The following is a 16,954-nucleotide window of genomic DNA, read 5'->3' on the forward strand; positions in this document are numbered from 1 at the left end:
AGCACATGAACTGCTCTACCACCGCGAGTGCGGGTCACGACACCGCGCCCCAAGCCGGCATCTGGCAGAGGATCATTGTTCCGAATGGAATTAGGTGGACGGCCACGGCGAGCAGGACGAGCCAGCTTCACGTCATCCTCCGAAAGTACGTGGGCGAGCTTCAGGCAATCCACGGAAACTCGGTCCCGACCCGTCCCCATCTCCACCAGAAAAGACTTGTGTCTCGGCTCGAGCACGTGAAAGGGATCGTCGTACGGGGCCTGCAGGGGAGAGCGGTGTGCATGATGCCGGATGAAAACATACTTGGCAGACATGAGGTCCTTTGGGACATAAGACCGAGGGAGGCAATGGTGCGCAGCCACAGGCGAAAAAACTCCAACCCCCGCTTTGTCCCCAAACCTCCTAACCCCTTCAGGACCCAAACCTGGAACATCCGTGAGGAACTCTCCCGGGACTCTCAATGACTGACCAGGGACCAACTGCGCAGAAGAGGCCTGCAGGTCCTCCTTGGGGGCAGAACGCAGACCTAATGAAACCCGAGGCAGCCTGTCCACCCAGCCACTGTCTAGCAGAGACGTGCGGAGAGCAGCCTTCGTTGAATGATGAAACCATTCATACAGTCCGTTGGCCTGCGGGTTGTAAGCAGCGGTCCGGTGCAGTTTCACCCCCAGACTCCCAGCCACAGCGTTCCAGAGCTCCGAGGTGAACTGAGGGCCCCTGTCAGAAGTCATGTCTAAGGGCACCCCAAAATGCGCCACCCAGGAGTAAATGAATGCCCAGGTTACATCGGCTGTAGTAGTGGATGACAGGGGAACCACCTCGGGCCACCGTGTGGTCCTGTCCACCATGGTCAGGAGGTGAGTAAACCCATGGGACGGGGGAAAAGAGCCGACCAGATCCACATGTACATGCTCAAACCGTCTCTCGGGGACAGTAAATAGTCCCAAAGGTGCCTTAACATGACGCTGCACTTTAGCACGCTGACACGCCATGCATGTAGAAGTCCACACCTTGACGTCCTTCCTGAGACCGGGCCACACAAACCTGGCTCCCACCAGTTTGACCGATGCTTTAACCCCAGGGTGCGACAGCATCAAAGACCTGGCGACGCCAAACAGCGGCGACCAAAGGGCGGGGCTTACCCATGGAGACGTCGCACAGGAGGGATGTCCCACTGTGATGAAATTTCACATCCTGCAACTCCAAACTAGACTCGCCTGTGCACAATGCCTGCACCTCGGAGTCCCTCAGCTGGTCTGCAGCCATCTCAGTATAATCCAGACCAAGCTGTACAGTGGCGACACAGGCACGAGACAGGCAATCTGCCACCAGATTGTTCTTCCCAGCCACATGTCGGACAACCGTTGTAAACTCTGGAACTGCAGAAAGATGCCGCTGCTGCTGCGCCGACCAGGGTTCGGACGTCTTAGCCATAGCAAACGTGAGAGGCTTGTGATCCACAAAAGCCGTGCACCTTCAGCCCTCCAACAGGAACCTGAAGTGGCGTGTGGCGAGGAAAAGGGCTAAGAGTTCCTTGTCAAACATGCTGTACCTCCTCTCAGACTCCTGCAACTTCCTGCTAAAAAAGGCCAGTGGCTGCCAGGCTCCCTTAAACCATTGCTCACAAACCGCACCAACGGCATAATCGGATGCATCAGAAGTCAAGTCCAGGGGTGCAGCCGGGTCGGGGTGAGCCAACAGAGTGGCACTGGCCAGCGCAGCCTGAGCTTCCTCAAAAGCGAGTAACCTCTGTGGCGTCCACTCGATGTCCTGGTTACCCTTTTTCCCTTTTAACGCATCGTACAAGGGGTACATAATATCAGCAGCTCGGGGAATGAAGCTATTGTGAAAATTGACCATTCCCAAAAACTCCTGAAGGGGCTTCACTGAGTCAGGACGACAAAAAGCGGCAACTGCTTCAACTTTGGCCGGGAGCGGTACAGCGCCCTGTGGCGACACATGGTGTCCCAGGAACTCAATCTCCGACAGACCAAACTGACATTTAGCAAGGTTCACAATCAATCCATGCTCGCTGAGACGCTCAAACAGCTGACGAAGGTGTAAGGTACGCTCCTCCTTGGAAGCACTCGCCACCAAAATGTCATCCAGATAGACAAACAGAAACAGAATCCCGCGCAACACAGAGTCCATAAGCCGCTGAAATGTCTGAGCCGCTCCCTTAAGGCCAAAAGGCATCTTCAAAAACTCAAACAGCCCGAAAGGCGTGATAACAGCAGTTTTGGGGATGTCCTCCGAGTGGACAGGTACCTGGTAATAACCTCTCACTAAATCAATCTTAGAGAAGATAACCGCCCCTGCCAGGTGCACAGAAAAATCCTGAATATGAGGGATCGGGTACCTGTCATCGGTGGTAGGATTGTTGAGGCGCCGGAAATCACCGCAAGGCCACCAGCTACCATCAGACTTTGGGACCATGTGCAGTGGCGAAGCCCACGGACTGTTTGATCTGCGCACAATGCCCAGCCGCTCCATGTTGGCGAACTCCTCCTTAGCTATAGCCAACCTAGCTGCATCCAAACGGCGTGCGCGTGCAAAAACCGGCGGCCCGACTGGGTATATAATGCTCCACCCCATGTTTCGCCACCGTAGCAGAAAAAGCAGGAATCGTAAGGGCAGGAAACTCAGACAGCAGCCGCTGATAAGCGTTCCCTGTCGTGAGCATGTTGGCAAGTACCGGCCCGCGACCCCAAGAGTGCATGGATAAGAGTCAAAAGACACAGCATCAATCAAACACCTGTTAGCTACATCCACCAACAGCCTGAACGCACACAGAAAATCCGCACCTATAATGGGAACTGTAACTGAAGCTATAACAAAGTCCCAGCCAAATTCGTTTCCATTAAAAAAAAGCAGAAACGAACCTGGTGCCATAAGTGCGGATGGGTGTGCCGTTTGCTGCGTCCAGCGAGGGTCCTTGTCCGTGTCCTAAAGTGTCAGCAGAAGAAGGGGGTACGATGCTCCGCTGCGCCCCTGAATCCACGAGGAAACGACGTCCAGACGCGCTGTCCTCAATGAAAAGCAGCTTGCTGTGTGGTTCCCGGCACACGCAGCTGCTAGCGGGCGCCGGTCCGCTCGTTTCCCGGCCGCTGAAAGGAGCACGGCGGCACGCATCGTCGAGCCTCTGCCCCGAAGTGGCGGGGGAAAAAACACAGGCTGCTCTGCCTTCCGCGTCGCTCCGTGACAGCAGCCACCTGCTCCGGGTCGTCGCCGCCGGGCTCGCCTGGCAGCAGGGCATGCACCGCAACTTGCTTGGACACCAGTAAAAGCCTGTCAGCTTCTTCTGCCAAACCCCGATAATCTTTAGTGCGGATGAGGGGAGAGGCGGCCAGAGCGGTGCGTACCTGAGGCGGAAGCTGATGCAGGAATAGGTGGATGAAAAGGAATGAAGCGTCACCGGTGCCCAGCAGCGCAAGGACATTCTCCATCAACTCAGACGGTTTGCCGTCTCCCACGCCATTCAGGGTCAACAGGCGATCGGCCCGCTCCAAATCCGACAGTTGGTATGTCCACAACAGCAGAGCCTTTAGCACTGCGTACTTGCCGGCTGACGGCGGCTCCCGGAGCAGCCCCATCACCCTGCGAGTGAGGACGTGGAAGTATTTCGTGTCATCAGTGGTGATGCCACGTAGGTGAAACTGGGCTTCGACATGCTGGAACCACAGCTCCGGGTCGTGCGCCCAAAAATCCGGCAGCTTTATTGTGGCCACAAATATAGCAGGCGGAACCGCACCAGCAGCCACGGCAGACGAGGATGCCTCCGTGGACATGGTACCTCCTTCTCAGGCGAGGCTCAAGCGTCAGGGTCACCAATGTGGAGGATGAAAGCCCAGAGGCCAGGATCGCTGGAGTCTCAGTGGCATTTATTGAACTCCAAATCAGCCAAACAGCCATGACGTCACCCGGAACCAACACCTTATATCCCCCTCAACACCCGGAAGGACAACCCACATTTTCTGTCCTTTCAAAATAAACTCCTTTGTGTGTGACACCTAACACATAATGTGCACCACAAAATATGAATTTAAGACAGACATAATCAAATAACAAATATAGACAAACAGATATGAATAAGATATAATTTATATAAATCTAAGAGGGATATACTTAAATATAAGATATATACTAGCAGATACAAATTAAATGTAATTTTAAAAAAATCTAAGACAGATTCATAATTAGATGTACACTAACAGATATACACTAAAAGATATAAATCAAATATAATTTAAATATACATTTAAGACAGGTAGCCTTGACAGCTCCATGAAAACATTTTTATTTGTTCTTTCTCCTCCCAGGAAACAGCCAGGTCTCCTCCACAGTAATCAAATCACTGTAACGGAGGTTATGTTATGTGAATTTTACCCCTCAATCTTCCAATTCCGCCGCCAAATGACGATGACCCGCCCTACGAAACCTCTGATTGGCTCTGACCAGAAGATAGTAGACTTTCAAAGCGACCAATCAGAAAGGAGGAGGGATTGAGGGGCGTCAACACAAAGCCCGCCCCCAGAGTGCCAAAAGTCACCACCACCTCGCGAGCAGGCAGAACAGACATTGCACCGTGCGCACAGAAAGCGACCACGCGCGTACAGAGAGGCGTCGCGAGCGCAGAGTGAGTGGTCTAACTGTGCGCGATTATGATTCTTATGCGCGTGGAATTTTGGCACCAGAATGACGCCATACCGGGGGCCCTCCTGACGTCTCACGCTTTTGTTCACTGTCCATGATGCTGAAGTATCACCCTGTTAGAGTGACTTTGTTTATTGTGTTTCTGATGGCGTCTCTGCTTGTGGAAAATTAACTCTCCTTACTGATGTACGAGCAGCAAGTGTTTTTTGACAACCGTGACTCAGTCTGGAAGTTTCCTTCTTCTGATTGTATAAGACAGACTTAAAGCCTTCCACCATTCCTGACCTCGTATTGGAAGAATTGCTTCACCCTGAGCCGGTGTTTCAGCCACAGAGGAGGATCAGCAGGAGACGTGGACATGGGACACGCTCAGACGAGCTTGTGAAAGTCAAAGTTGGATTTGAATAATGAACTGTGATTTAGTATCTGGAGTAGGCCTTAATCACCAGGACTTGGTCTCCTGACAGCAGTGACTGTTTGCTGTTTACCTGGAGTTTGAGTGGCTCCATCAGCTGATGCTGTCCTGCTGGACATGGAGGAGGCGGGCCAGGGGAGGTGATGTTGATTCAGACAGCCTCCTTCATCCAGACGTGACATCTCAGACAGCCAAGGACAAAAAGTCCCAATGGCTCTTCTTAACGCCCAGTCAGTGCCTCCAAAGACTCTCCCTCTGTGACTTCTTGGACTCCCATGAGCTGGATGTGATGTTCCTGACACAGACGTGGCTGCATGAAGGTGAACTGGTCCCCCACTGGAACTCTGTCCTCAGGACTGTGGCCTCTCCAGCTCTCCCAGCATGCCATTGGGCTCATTTAGGATGCTTTGTTGTCCTGGTGTACTGTTTGAAGTGGTTGAGGTCAAACTGACCATCACTGAAGTCATCATGACGAATGTTTTCATTTCCTTTAGTCAGAATGTCATCATTGACATCCATCATACTAGGGAGAGCTGCTGCTGCTCTTTAAAGAGGAACTCCATCTTTGATATCTCTTCACTGTTTCCATCATTTCACATCTTTTCAAATCAACTGGATCAAAATAAATATATTTAGTTCCACTAGAGGGAGCTGGAGAAGCACAGTTTGAGAATCCCAGCTTTCAGGAAAAGGCCCAATATAATCCAATCCTCTGTGATCCAGAGAAAGAGAACAAGGTCCAGAAAGCCTCAGATCCAGAAGCAGGTCAACAGAAGCTTCTGGAATGATTCAGTGTGTGTTGAAGACTCAGGCTGTGGCTGTACTTTCCAAAGTGTGGTGACTAACTGGATCTTTCTCTGTTCAGATGAGTCGCAGCTGTTTGGAAATGACTTGAAGCTGCTCACTAAAAGACTTTCTGAATGTCAGAATGTGTGGAGAAGATGCTGAGGAGACGCTCCTGCTCTGCTTGGAATATGGGAGAAGGAACAACTGGCCTCGAGAAGATGTGTGGAGTTCCACTCACAGCCTCTCAGTCCAACAGGAGGCTGTGGAAAGATATTGATGAACTGAGCCCAGGAAGTGATCAGTACCGATCATCTCTGCTGCTGCTTCACAGCTGCCAACAGAGCAGGAAACAGATCAGGAAGAAAGTAGGAACGGAGCAGCAGACAGACCACTAAGAAAAGATCCAGGAGAGTCCAGGAAGAGCCGGATTTTCATCCTCTGCTTTTCAACAAATAAACCATCAACTAAAGTGAAACTAGCCTGACTGGAAGCTCTGTTTTCTGCTCTGTTGGTTCACTGCTGCTCCACCTGTGGAGTCCTGATGACAACTGGAAAACTCTCTTTACTGTTGTGACGCCAAACAACTGCTGACTGCGGCTGTTTCCTCCCGTTTCCATGGAGACCAGTGGCAGCAGTTTTCTAAAAGTTGTGTTTTCAGAGGCTGTGAGCAGCGTGGAAAGAGGACGGAACAAGAAATAGTTCAACAGACTTTATTAGAACAAACATTGAACATGTTCCCAAATCAACCCAGTCAGGAGGGAATTCTCTGTGTTTCCTTCTAAACCAATGAAACAAAGCTCTCAGACAGGAAAAGAGTTCTCTGACTATCAGCTGACATCAAGACTTCAATCAGGAATTTAAGCTTCAGAGAAGATGAGAAGAAAACAGAAGAAACAAGAAACTAGCTTCACTAAATATTGATCAAAATAGAGTTTTTATCAACAAAGAGGACAAATGAATTTGGACTGTTTCAAAGATTGTGTCTAAGATCTGTGTCTTAGTAGTTTGATCATCTTTACTGAGCTGCAAAACAATTAGAAATCATTGAACGTTGAGGATTGACTTTAAAATTCTGATTCAGAGGAATGAGAAACTTCACCAAGCAGAGAATTACATGACTGAGCAATTCATCATTTTTCTTCTGCAGTCAGTCCAAAAGTTCTCCTGTTTTCTGTCACGTGACTCAGAAATGAAGAGATTTAGTCTGGAATCACTTTGAAAATCAAAGCAGATTGTATCTGAGAGCATGAGAAGAACATCTGGACAGTTGTTTCTACACCAGTCTCACAGAAGCAACAGATGTTGTTGATCTGAAAACGTTTTCTGAGTCGTTCTTTGGATAAATCTCCTTCAGGATGGTGAAATGAGGGAGAGGAGCAGGGCTGAACGCTGAAGATCTACTGATGCTCCATGGTTCCATGCTGGACTCTCACAGCTCTTCACACTGCACCACCGACACTCAGCAGCTCTTCTGCTGCTTCCTCTGAAGAAGCTCTGCTCTCAGATCTTCAGGACTCTCAGCCTCCTCTCTGCTCTCAGATCTTCAGGACTCTCAGCCTCCTCTCTGCTCTCAGATCTTCAGGACTCTCAGCCTCCTCTCTGCTCTCAGATCTTCAGGACTCTCGGCCTCCTCTCTGCTCTCAGATCTTCAGGACTCTCGGCCTCCTCTCTGCTCTCAGATCTTCAGGACTCTCAGCCTCCTCTCTGCTCTCAGATCTTCAGGACTCTCAGCCTCCTCTCTGCTCTCAGATCTTCAGGACTCTCAGCCTCCTCTCTGCTCTCAGATCTTCAGGACTCTCAGCCTCCTCTCTGCTCTCAGATCTTCAGGACTCTCAGCCTCCTCTCTGCTCTCAGATCCAGCTGTAGAGAGATGAGAGGAGATGATCAGAGTGTGAAGCAGTGAGGACTTCAGTCCTGTTCAGAGCAGCAGTCAGCAGCTCAGAGCTCATGAAGGACCACCACTGTCAGACCAACACAACAAGCCTGTGGCTCCTCTGATTGGCTGACTGTGTGTCCTCTGCTGTCCAATCCTGAAGCTGCTCAGCGTTCTCCTCTCACAGCCTCACTGAGAGTCAAACCCTGGATCTTTGTTCTCACACTGACTGTGTTTAGTCCAAACCTGCTGGAAGCAGCATGGACTCACTCCAACCGTCTACTGACCAGAGAGTCTGCAGGCTGCAGTCTGGACTCTGCTGGAGATCAACCAGCTGCTGCACAGCTGGAGCCTGCAGCTGGTTGAGACTCAGGTGGAGCTCCTTCAGGTGGGAGGGGTTGGACTTCAGAGCTGAGGCCAGAGAAGAACAGCTGATCTTTGACAACCTGCAGCCCCTCAACCTGAATAGAGAGAGAAAGCAGCAGAATCAATGAGGAGGAACCAATCAGATGTCTTGATGGAGAAACGAGGAGCTCCACATTACTGAGTCCTGATCAATGAGCTGCTCTGTTGCTGTGGATCTTCATCACACACAACATTCACATTCCTCCTCATGTCCACACACACAGTCAGCTGCTGCTGAGCTCAGTCCACTCTCTCACTGCAGGACCAGAGTCTCAGATCAGCCGCTGACAAACATTTCTCCTTCTACAACAGGAACAGACAGTCCACTGACCTCAGAGTCTGCAGACCACAGAGTGGACTCTGCAGGAAACCACAGAGCTGAGAAACTCCTGAATCCCGAAGAGGGTTCACACTCAGGTCCAGATGTTCCAGATGTTTCTGGAGGGAGGGGTTGGACTTCAGAGCTGAGGCCACAGAAGAACAGCTGATCTCTGACAAACTGCAGTTCTCCAACCTGAATAAAGAGAGAAAGCAGCAGAATCAATGAGGAGGAACCAATCAGATATATTAATGGAGAAATCAGCAGCTCCACGTCCTGATCAATGAGCTGCTCTGTTGTTGTGGATCTTCATCACACACAACATTCACACTCCTCCTCGTGTCCACACACACCAGTCAGCTGCTGCTGAGCTCAGTCCACTCTCTCACTGCAGGACCAGAGTCTCAGATCAGCTGCTGACAAACATTTCTCCTTCTACAACAGGAACAGACAGTCCACTGACCTCAGAGTCTGCAGACCACAGAGTGGACTCTGCAGGAAACCACACAGCTGAGAAACTCCTGAATCCTGCAGAGGGTTCCTGCTCAGGTCCAGATGTCTCAGATGTTTCTGGAGGGAGGGGTTGGACTTCAGAGCTGAGGCCACAGAAGAACAGCTGATCTTTGACGAACTGCAGGTCCTCAAGCTGAATAAAGACAGAAAGCAGCAGAATCAATGAGGAGGAACCAATCAGATGTATTGATGGAGAAATGAGCAGCTCCACACTACTGAGTCCTGATCAATGAGCTGCTCTGTTGCTGTGGATCTTCATCACACACAACATTCACACTCCTCCACATGTGCACTAGCTTTGTAAACCAGCCCCGCCCACTCCACATCCACATTTAGATTTTGGGGCTGGGGGGGTCTGGGGACAACGCAATAGAAACTTCGTGCAGGGGGCATCGGTTACTCCTTTAACTGACAACGTACTTCAGCCAATCAGTGCTTCAAAACAAATACGTCATCAAAATGCATTAGCTTCTCTAAAGCCTCCTGGCCAAACAACCCGTTTAAACCCGCTAATAATCGGCTCCTCATGGCAGTGTGAAAGGGTTTAATCGGCATTTAGACCTTTTAATCGGCTCGGCTTTCTATCAGCTTTTAGTGGGAGGGACACATCTGGGAATTTACGTGATGACGTCAACACAGCGTGACTACGTTAGCGAGCTAGTTGTTGTTTGTGGACACAGCGTGAGATTTCCTTCGTCAGCATGACCCAGCATTGGCAAGATAGCGAGACCAGAGAGCTTCTTTTGATCTATGGAAGAGGAGATTTGTCTACAGGTAACAGCAACGGTGTTCCGCTGCATTGTTTACTTCCGCTGTGCTCTGATGACGTCAGCAATGTGGGACACCATCAGCGAAGGAAAACACAGCTTGCAAGTGCTTAAGGGCCCGGTCACACCGCCCGAACTTTGCCGGAGTGTTCCTTGAACGGTAGAGAGGAGGGCCGAATGCTCGTCACCGCGCACAAAATGGGAAAAAAAAATCGAAAACACGGGTGTTGGCTTAGCGGTGCACCGCTGAAGCTGGCGTTGCTTTAGCGTTGGTTTTGCGGTAGAGAGCGGCAGAGAGCGGTAGCGAGCTTTGGTATAGCGGCGTTCTGTGACCACGGAGCTGAACGGACCGTTTTGATACAAGTTCTGATCGATTTTCGATAGAAGTCGATAGTTGAAGTTCATCATGCGACATGGACAAAAGAAGAGGAAGGCTGGAGAAGGAAAGGCAGCAGCCTCCAAGAAGATCATTCATTACTGAGCAGGCAGCTGAAGCAATGGAGTCAGGTAAATAGATGTGGCCCACCGGTTGTGTCAAGAAATATTCTTACACCCCCTCCAAAGGCTGCAGCGCTCAGCCAGACCGTCATACATTTCACAGTGTTTTTGCGCAGGAGCACACCAACAGGTTGTTTTTCTGTAATCTAATGTATTAGAAATTAAGATAAATAAACAAAATATTAAGTCAAGAGGATCAGCAAACCTTTTAATTCCTCATGTCTGCTGTATTAATGCCTCAAATCAGGTTTTAAAATTTATTTGACTTTTTACAGTGCGCATTTGCGCAGCGTCACTACTCACACTCCGTGCACTCGTTTCCTTGATAAACACGCACACACACACCAACACACACAAAATAGTTGTGTTATTAACCGTCAATGATAATCAAGAACATATTAAAATTAGTAAAATAAGTCTCCCCGGCTGCGCATCAGGACGGACACCTTCCCACACCCCCGTCCTCACCCTGCTCATTTGATTCTGGGACTGCAGGCTCCACAGGACAAAGGGATTTATTCAGAAAATATCTTCGTTCTAAAATAAATTTTTGGAAACGAAAAATACATGGTTTGCTGCACTTTGATGGAGGATATAATATTTTAACTGAATCTGTAATTGGCTCCTCTGGAGACGCTGCAGTGCTCCTGCTGTCAACTACCGTGTTCACTGTTGTGTTGAGATTTATTACATTAGTTTTTTTTGTTTTTTTGTACATTTTTTTACATTTATTATTTAGTTGTAAACTGACAGTAGCCTACAGTAATTCTCTATACCTGGAGGTGATGCGTGAGTGCTTCCATGCGCCACTGCAGGTTCTGCGCTGGACTGTACAGCAGCTGGAGGTCAATCGGACATTTTTGGGGCAGCAGGATTACATTCCTCTTTTGCTATTTGGCCTGTGGCTGTTCTGACTCTGATTCAGAACGTTCCTCCTCTTCACTCCAGTCAAGATCGCTGATGTCCGACACGTCTCCTCCATCCGATTCCCCCTCACTGACCTCCTGTATCATTGCTAAAGCTTCTTCCACTGAATATCTCTTCATTATGCCTCTTTTCATTGTCTTTTGGGATTTGGTTGATATTTTTGGCCGTCTGTCTGATTGTCTGATGTCAGAGCTAGCTCCCTGTTCAGATGCGCGCATATGAACCAAAACAAATCAATCGCAGAAAAAAGCAACGCAAAGTGCGTCTTTTTTATCTTTTGAAGGTATAAATGCTTTTTAATATTATGTGTATCATTGTTAGGACCTTATTTGCTTCAGAAAAACATACAAGACACATATTTAGGAAAAGTCAAAGAATTAGAGGACAGGGGAATTATTTTTAACAGGTCTATTTGAATTATAAAAACCCAAACGGTCTGTCAGACCGTCTTGGCTGTTCTGGTGTTAACAACTGTGAACAAGATACTGTTATATATATTACTTCAACCTTTTTCATTTATTATTCCATTCCACCGTTCCAGAAACCCCGTGTCCGCTTACAACCGCTCCACCGACGTTTGTGCAACGTTTAATCGCCGCCTGGTCAACGCAGCGAAGCAGCGGTGGTCCAGCGTTCAAGATTGCGTTGGCCTGGCGGACCCGAGCGTCCACGAACTTGCGTCTGGCGGTGCCAGACTTGGACTGGGCGTTGGTGGAGCGGGGGTAAACGTTGCCGGGGCGGAAAATTCAACGCTCCTCACCGCACGGAATATTTTGTGCAGCTCAAAACTTTCGGAGCGGTAGGAAGGCCCCTCCAGTAACATCAGTGGTGGCCAAGCGCTTACGGCGTTGTTTTAATGGAGGCCAACTTCTGTTAAACGGTGGTGAACGGTGGTGAACGGTTACGAGCGGGGATGGATTTTTTTCACCGCTCCAGGAACGCTCCAGCAAAGTTACTTCAACATTTTGGCAAATTGGCCCATCTAGGGCAATTCGGTAGTCATTTAGAACAGCCTACTTACTTTTTTGTGAGGGCGAGCTGTTGTTTATTCAGCGGTGGGTCTGAGGAGAGCTTCATGGCGGACATAATGGAAGTGGACGGTACAGTTGCTTACCTCGTCAAACTCATCAAATACACAATCTAACAACCCCAAAACACACTTTGGTGGACACGTTATAATCCGCACATTCACTACGCTGTGAAATATTAATGCAAAATTACGAGATTGAGCGTTTTTTGCGAAGATTGCTAAGATGGAACTACTTACTAAACATGGCGTCTGGGCGTAGTGATTTCAAAAGAAAAAGTAGTTCCCAGTATTTGCTTCAGTGTCGTAACGCTACAATATCATTTGTTGGTGTTTCACAGCGTAGTGAATGTGCGGATTATAACGTGTCCACCAAAGTGTTTTGGGGTTGTTGGATTGTGTATTTGATGAGTTTGACGAGGGAAGCAACTGTACCGTCCACTTCCATTATGTCCGCCGTGAAGCTCTCCTCAGACCCACCGCTGAATAAACAACAGATCGCCCTCACAAAAAAAGTAAGTAGGCTGTTCTAAATGACTACCGAATTGCCCTAGATGGGCCAATTTGCCAAAATGTTGAAGTATCGCTTTAAGACACGGGTCTGCAGGCAGCAGTGAGCAACGACTGAAATGCACATTGCTAGCGGGTCGACCTGCTATTTGCAGTGGGACAGGGGTATTAGGGTTAGCTTTAGCTCTTTAGCTCGAGCTCCTCTACATGCAACGACACACATAAACATCTTTTCCTGTTAGAAACTCACCAAGCGCAGACTCTTGCTCTTGCTTGATTGTTGTAATACTTGGTGTTTCGGCTATAACTTTACTTATTGCAGCTTTCAGACAATGGTTAAAGTTTAACCCCGTAATCACCGCGACGTGCAGTGATGACGTCACTTCCGGTTAAGCTGCCAGAAAAAAATTTGAAAACAACAAGCGGCAACACTGACTGGCTTGGCCGTGAAACGGCCTCTTTCTATTCCATTGTCCCGAGACCCTCCCCAGCACCAAAATCTAAATCTGGATTTGGAGTGGGTGGGGCTGGTTTACGAGGCTACATGTCCACACACATCAGTTAGACTTGTAGTCGAGACCACATAGACCAAGACCAAGAGACTTCCATTTCATAGAGTATCAAGACCAAGACCAGCTGAGCTCCAGACCCAGACCAAAACAAATTTTTATCCATCTTTCATAATAAAAATGTCTGTGCTTCATTTTCAAGAAATCATCTGCAGTCAGAAAACAGATCAACAGCTTATGGTTCTGAAACAGTTACCTGGAGGAGGCGGGGCTTAGCAGAGATTCCACCAATCACTGATTAACCATGTAAACGAATGACATGAAATCAAACCAACCAGCGTCAGTTAATGACTGAAGGTTAGGGAGAGTTGAAGGTCAACCATCAGCCATAGAGCCTGATCACTAGAGCAGATAGAGATACAGCCATAGAGCCTGATCACTAGAGCAGATAGAGATACAGCCATAGAGCCTGATCACTAGAGCAGATAGAGATACAGCCATAGAGCTGTGATCATTAGAGCAGACAGAGACACATCCATAGAGCCAGGGCCGGCTCTAGGCATAGGCGAACTAGACGGCCGCCTAGGGCGCCACGTCCCGAGGGGGGCGCCGCGGTCGTACAAGGGGCGCCACGACGCTCTGTGTTCCGTGTGCCCCGCTGTGCAGCGGTCCGACGCACTGCGCTCCTCGTCCTCGGCGCTGCCGGCACTGATCGGTATTGTTCGGCATCGCACCTCAGCCCCCCCCCCCCCCCCCCCCCCCCGCTCAACAAATGTCGGGACCGCTCGAAAAACACGCTCCCAAGGGGCGCTCGTCTCGGGCTCGCCTAGGGCGCCTCTGAAGCCCGGGCCGGCCCTGCATAGAGCCCTGATCATTAGAGCAGATAGAGATACAGCCATAGAGCCTGATCATTAGAGCAGACAGAGACACAGCCATAGAGCCTGATCATTAGAGCAGACAGAGATACAGCCATAGAGCCTGATCATAGAGCAGACAGAGACACAGCCATAGAGCCTGATCATTAGAGCAGACAGAGACACAGCCATAGAGCCTGATCATAGAGCAGACAGAGATACAGCCATAGAGCCCTGATCACTAGAGCAGACAGAGACACATCCATAGAGCCCTGATCATTAGAGCAGATAGAGATACAGCCATAGAGCCCTGATCATTAGAGCAGATAGAGATACAGCCATAGAGCCTGATCATTAGAGCAGACAGAGACACATCCATAGAGCCCTGATCATTAGAGCAGATAGAGATACAGCCATAGAGCCTGATCACTAGAGCAGATAGAGATACAGCCATAGAGCCTGATCATTAGAGCAGATAGAGATACAGCCATAGAGCTGTGATCATTAGAGCAGACAGAGACACATCCATAGAGCCCTGATCATTAGAGCAGATAGAGATACAGCCATAGAGCCTGATAATTAGAGCAGACAGAGACACAGCCATAGAGCCTGATCATAGAGCAGACAGAGATACAGCCATAGAGCCCTGATCATTAGAGCAGACAGAGACACATCCATAGAGCCCTGATCATTAGAGCAGATAGAGATACAGCCATAGAGCCTGATCATAGAGCAGACAGAGATACAGCCATAGAGCCCTGATCATTAGAGCAGATAGAGATACAGCCATAGAGCCCTGATCATTACAGTACAGACATCTGTGGTCAAACATCTATTGACATACATCTATGTCAGTAGATGTAGAAATGCTACCGACAGTTAGCTATGACCTTTTCTGGTGTCTTGTCTCATATTATCACACAGAAATGTTTGAATGATTTATATTAATGCAGTGTTTCCTGTTTGTAATTTATTCTGTCAAGTGTCCATTTATTTAATTTATCATGAATTCAGTTTATAATGAACATGCATGTTAACGTTCCGTTAAGAGGGAATCCAGATTCTTCCACAGATGTAAACACATTTGCTTTTTAAAGTAATGCAATAGTTACTTTGTACAGTAATTATATTTAAAATATTGTAACTCTGTTACTTTTTGATGAAGTAACTGTTAACTACAACTAATTAATTTTTGAAAGTAACTCTCCCAACACTGGAGATGAATACACATGATACAAGAGTGAGAGATGTGGACAATTATATACATTTGAAGTTATTTCTTTTGCCCAGTTGTAAAAAAGAAAAACAACATGGTTCAAATATATTTTATATTCTATGAGGTTCACACACTCCACATTTTCTTCCTCTGTCATTTCTTTATTTCTGTAAATGCTGGAATTTCCAATTGTTCTGAAGGCCTCACTGAGGTCCAAGCTGTCATAAACCTTCCTGGAGAGCAGCAGCACAGCGGCACAGCAGAGGCTGGTTGAAGAGAGGAGCTTCAGGGTTTCTGGTTAAATGTTGGCAACTTGGCCTGAAAATAAAACTTTAGTTCAAAAGACGATCCTGCTGGTCATCCCTGCTGGAAGAGCTGCAGCATGAACACACTGAAACTGTAGAATGATGAAGCCCAGTTGAGAAATTTACCACCAGCCAGAGATTTACAAATCCCTTCCAGACCGCTCAGTCAGTCCCAGACACTGCGAGACCCAGAGACCCCAGACCATAGACTGTCCAGACCCAGACCACAAAAAGTGGTTTGGAGACCAAGAACAGTCTTTGGAGCATGCGCCAACTGCGGTGGCAGCAAGTCCGAGCAGAGCTAGTGTTTTTGTGTTTTTGGTGACTGTTTTGTTCTGAAATGTGCTGGAACAAGTACTCGAGGGATGAGCTCCTTGAGTTGAGGTGCACATAGAGGGGAATCAAGCATCCGATCCCGCGTGAGATCAAGAAGCCCTTCCGAGGACGCCGAGCCAGCGCCAGGCTGAAAGCTAAGAGGTGGAGGTACAAGCCCTTTGTGCCATCTATTATAATGGGTAATGTAAACTCTATGCCCAACAAGCGCGATGAGCTGGAAGCCCTGATGAAGTGTGAGAATGCTTAGTGGGAAGCTTCGTTATATCTGCTCACGGAGACCTGGATGAATGAGGCCCTGCCGGACTCCGCAGTTAGCATTCCTGGCTTCACACTCGTCCGAGCGGACAGAGCGGTGGAGTCCTGCGGGAAAGCGAGGGGTGGAGGACTTGCCGCGCTGGTCAACAACAAGTGGTGCCATCCCGGTCACATCATGGTGAAAGATAAAATCTGTACTTGTGATGTTGAGCTCCTGGCGGTCGGATTGAGATCATATTATCTCCCGAGGGAGATCCACCTGGTCGCCGCCATTATTGTTTACATCCCGCCGCTTGTGGACGTGACGTCAGCGTGTGACGTCATCCAGGAAGCGGTGTCCAGGATCCAGTCCTCACATCCAGAGGCGCTCATCATTATTTTAGGGGACTTCAATCATGTGGATGTGAGCCCTCATTTAGGCGGCTTCACTCAATATGTGCAGTGTCCAACCAGACATAACAACACTCTGGACCTGTGTTCTGTGGATGTAAGATCTGTTCACTCTGTCGTGCCTCTGCCTTCCCTTGAAAAGTCCGACCACAATCTCATACACCTCAGACCAGCATACAAACCATCTGTGATGAGACTGCCTACGGTCAGGAAATCTTTTAGGCAGTGGACCCCCGAGACAACAGGCAGGCTGAGGGACTTTTTTGAATCCACAGATTGGAATCTGCTTGTGGGTTCAGACATGGACAGCAGTGTTGCCAGGTGTACGATAATTATCGTATTTGTTCAGCAGCAGGAGGACAGTCCTCTGTCCTCCTGCTGCTGGACTTGTCTGCT

The 16,954-nt window shown here is 48.8% G+C and overlaps 1 pseudogene; it reads right to left on the reverse strand.

The window, feature by feature from the left end:
- Positions 1-6,162: 6,162 nt before the first annotated feature.
- LOC115383909 (NLR family CARD domain-containing protein 3-like) overlaps positions 6,163-16,954 on the reverse strand; it is a 39,289-nt pseudogene continuing 28,497 nt past the window's right edge.

The sequence above is a fragment of the Salarias fasciatus genome, assembly GCF_902148845.1.
Source record: "Salarias fasciatus chromosome 23 unlocalized genomic scaffold, fSalaFa1.1 super_scaffold_20, whole genome shotgun sequence".
In the NCBI taxonomy this organism is placed as follows: Eukaryota; Metazoa; Chordata; class Actinopteri; order Blenniiformes; family Blenniidae; genus Salarias; species Salarias fasciatus.